The following is a 3,809-nucleotide window of genomic DNA, read 5'->3' on the forward strand; positions in this document are numbered from 1 at the left end:
ATGAAGAGCATGTCATCAGGATTGGAGAAAGACTAAGCAGGTGACACAGCCTTGCATGCTGAAAGTGAAGATGGGCCGCGCTTCTGGGTGAGCAAGCCTTCCGTGCGGTCTACACCTGAGGAGGACGAGCATCTTCCCCACAGCACCGATGAGCAACTGCATGACAAATGGAGGGATCGACGTGGCCGAGCACGTTGCTTTCTTGGATCCAATCAACACTCATGGAAGCAGCAGTCGAGATCCAAGTGACTTGCACTAAGCAAAGCTTCTGCACAGACCTCTTTAAAGTGTTGAAAGGCAGAGATGTCACTTCCAGGTGCACCTGACTCGAGCCATGGTGGTTTTCCATGTTATTAACACAACGTTTGGTTATTTATACAAGTCAAGAAGTATTGCTGCCAGTTTTCCAGTGTCTTCCAAACACGTTTAACATCTCTGTGAGCTGCGTGACTGCAGACACATTCTCTCCCCCGTACACTCATCTTGGTCTTGTGAGACCTCCTTTAGGCAAAAGGTGTGATCTAAACAGTAACTTCTTTTTTTAAATTGTTTTATTAGGGGCTCATACAACTCTTACCACAATCCATATATATATCAATTGTGTAAAGCACATTTATACATTCATTGTCCTCATCAGTCACAAAATATTTACTCTACACTTAAGCCCCTGGCATCAGGTCCTCATTTTTCCCCTTCCTCCCTGCTCCCCTTCCCTCATGAACCCTTGATAATTTATAAATTATTATCTTGTTATATCTTGCCCTGTCCGACGTCTCCCTTCACCCACTTTTCTGTTGTACGTCCCCCAGGGAGGAGGTCACATGTAGATCCTTGTAATCGGTTCCCCCTTTCTAACCCTCCCTCCCTCCACCCTCCCAGTATCGCCATTCACACCACTGGTCCTGAAGGGATCATCTGTCCTGGATTCCCTGTGTTTCCAGTTCCTATCTGTACCAGTGTACATCGCTGGTCTAGCCAGACTTTCAAGGGAGGATTCAGATCACGATATAGGGGGGTTGAGTGGGGAGGAAGCATTTAGGAACTAGAGGAAAGTTGTATTTTTCATCGTTGCTACACTGCACCCTGACTAACTCGTCTCCTCCCCGAGACCCCTCTGCCAGGGGATCTCCAGTGGCCTACAAATGGACTTTGGGTCTCCACTCCGCACTCCCCCACCTCATTCATAGTGTTAAGATTTTTTTGTTCTGGTGATGCCTGATTCCTGATCACTTCAACACCTCGTGATCGCACAGGCTGGTGTGCTTCTTCCATGTGGGCTTTGTTGCTTCTGAGCTAGATGGCTGCTTGTTTACCTTCAAGCCTTTAAGAACCCAGGTGCTATATCTTTTGATAGCTGGGCACCATCAGCTTTCTTTGCCACATTTTCTTATGCACTCATTTGTCTTCAACGATCCTATCAGGGAGGTGAGCATAAAATGCTATGATTTTTTGTTCTATGATGCCTGATCACTGATCCCTTCGGCATCTCGATCACACAGACTGGTGTGTTTCTTCCATGTGGGCTTTGTTGCTTCTGATCTGGATGGCCACTTGTTTACCTTCAAGCTTTTAAGACCCCAGACACTATATCTTTTGATAGCTGGGCACCATCAGCTTTAATCACCACATTTGCTTATTCACCCGCCTTGTCTTCAGTGGTCGTGTCGGGAAGGTGAGCATCATATAATGCCAATTTAATAGAAGAAAGTATTCTTGAACTCAGGGAGTATTTGAGTGGAGAAGCCCAATGTCTTTCTGCTACCTTAATACTAAACTTATAAATATATGCACATATATCTATTCCCCCATCCTCATATATAAATATATTTGCATATGTACATGTCTTTATCTAGACCTCTATAAGTGCCCTTTGCCTCCTAGCTTATTTCCCTGAACTTTCCTCCTGTCCCACTATCATACTCAGTCCCCACCAGGGTTTCAGTAATTCCTCTTGGTTACATTACCCTTGATCATGCCCTACCAGGTCTCCCACCACCACCTCACCACCAATTTGGATCACTTGTTCCCTTGTCCCTGGGTTTATTAACGCCACTACCTTTCCCCCAACCCCCCTCTCCCACGTCCCCCGGAATTGACGGTCCTATTGTTTTCTCCTCTGATTGCTCATCCAGCCTATCTCATTTAGACAGACCTGTGGAGATAATAACATGCACAAAAAACAAGACAGAGCAAAACCAAGCAACAATATACAACAAACCAATGACAAACAAAAGAAAATAAAAAGCCTGTAGTTAATTCAAGGTTTGTTGGCCTTTAGGAGTGTTTTCCAGTCCAGTCTGTTGGGGCACCACGCCCTGGCCCCAAAGTCCACCTTCAGCATTCCCTGGGAACCTTGCCACTCCATTCCCTTGCTGTTCTGTTGCACCCCCTTAATGTTTTGCCTCTGTGTGGCAGGATCTGATCGGGTGCAATTCTCACACTGTGTCTCCAGTGTTGTCCCCTATAGAGCTATGGGTCAGTGAGGGGCATCATGTCTCATAGTGGGGATGGCCATGTGGTCCTCTCTGTGAACTGGCTGCTCTAATTGGGAACATCGTCCTCACAGCCTGGTGGGCCAGGATGTGCTCCTCTCTCCCCCTTCATCTGCTGCCGTGCGAGGGGAGCTGCTGAGCCAGTAATGGCATTCAAGGCAGAGCGGTCAGCTGAGACAGTACGGTGACTGTGTGTGTTGGACTCCAAAGGAGTGTTCTTGATAAGTTGTCTCAAAAGTCACAGAATGATCATGGGCTTAGTAGGAAACGTTGTTTTTTTTTAATTTTTTAATTACACCAGTGAGAAAAATCCAGGGCAGTTGTATCCAGGATTTGCCATTACGACAATGCACATCTCATTCTTTGCGGGGAACCAGGGCTGTCCTAGGAGAATGATACGGGGGAAGCTTACCCCAGCCTTCCACTCGTTAGGTGCCCTTGAGCCAGTTCCGGCCTGTGCCTGCCTCCCAAGTGCTCTTAGGTTTGAGGCTGTTGTTGTCGAGCCGTCTCGCTGGGGGACTTCCTCATTTTCATTGCCTCTTGACATTACTAAGCATGACGTCCTTTTCCAGGGACTGGTCTCTTTTTAAAAAACAATCTCTTTGAGGCTCTCGGGTTCCTGTTTACACGGTGTAAGACCATATCTCTGCAAAGATGGTCAATGTACCCAAAACCCGAAGAACTTTCTGTAAGAAGTGCGGCAAGCATCAACCTCACAAAGTGACCCAGTATAAGAAGGGCAAGGATTCCCTGTAAGCGCAAGGAAAGAGGCACTACGATCGGAAGCAGAGTGGCTATGGTGGGCAGACAAAGCCAATTTTCCGGAAGAAGGCTAAAACCACAAAGAAGATCGTGCTGAGGCTTGAATGCGTGGAGCCTAATTGCAGGTCCAAGAGGATGCTGGCCATTAAAAGATGCAAGCATTTTGAACTAGGAGGTGATAAGAGTAAGGGCCAAGTGATCCAGTTCTAAGCCTTGTTTTATCTTAGTGTTGAATCAATATTAGAATTATCTGTAAGAAAATATAGTTACATTCTTACTCGAAAAAAAAAAACCCAATCTTTTTACTGGGGGTTTAGATCACAATCCATCCATACATCCATTGTGTCAAGCGCCTTTTTACATTTGTTGCCATCATCATTTTCAAAACATTTTCTTTTTACTTGAGCCCTTGGTATCAGCTGGAGACACAGGGAATCCTGGGCAGATAAACTCAGAACAATAATAAGAGTAGCGATACCAAGAGGGGAAGGGGAAGGTGGGAGGTTAAAAGGGGAACGGATCACAATGATCTACATATAACCACTTCGGAGGGGG

General features: G+C 46.1%; 1 pseudogene; it reads left to right on the forward strand.

The window, feature by feature from the left end:
* Nucleotides 1-3,130: 3,130 nt before the first annotated feature.
* Nucleotides 3,131-3,464, forward strand: LOC142441297 (large ribosomal subunit protein eL42-like; annotated as a pseudogene).
* The last annotated feature ends 345 nt before the right edge of the window (nt 3,465-3,809 follow it).

This window comes from Tenrec ecaudatus, chromosome 2 (assembly GCF_050624435.1).
Source record: "Tenrec ecaudatus isolate mTenEca1 chromosome 2, mTenEca1.hap1, whole genome shotgun sequence".
Taxonomy (NCBI): domain Eukaryota; kingdom Metazoa; phylum Chordata; class Mammalia; order Afrosoricida; family Tenrecidae; genus Tenrec; species Tenrec ecaudatus.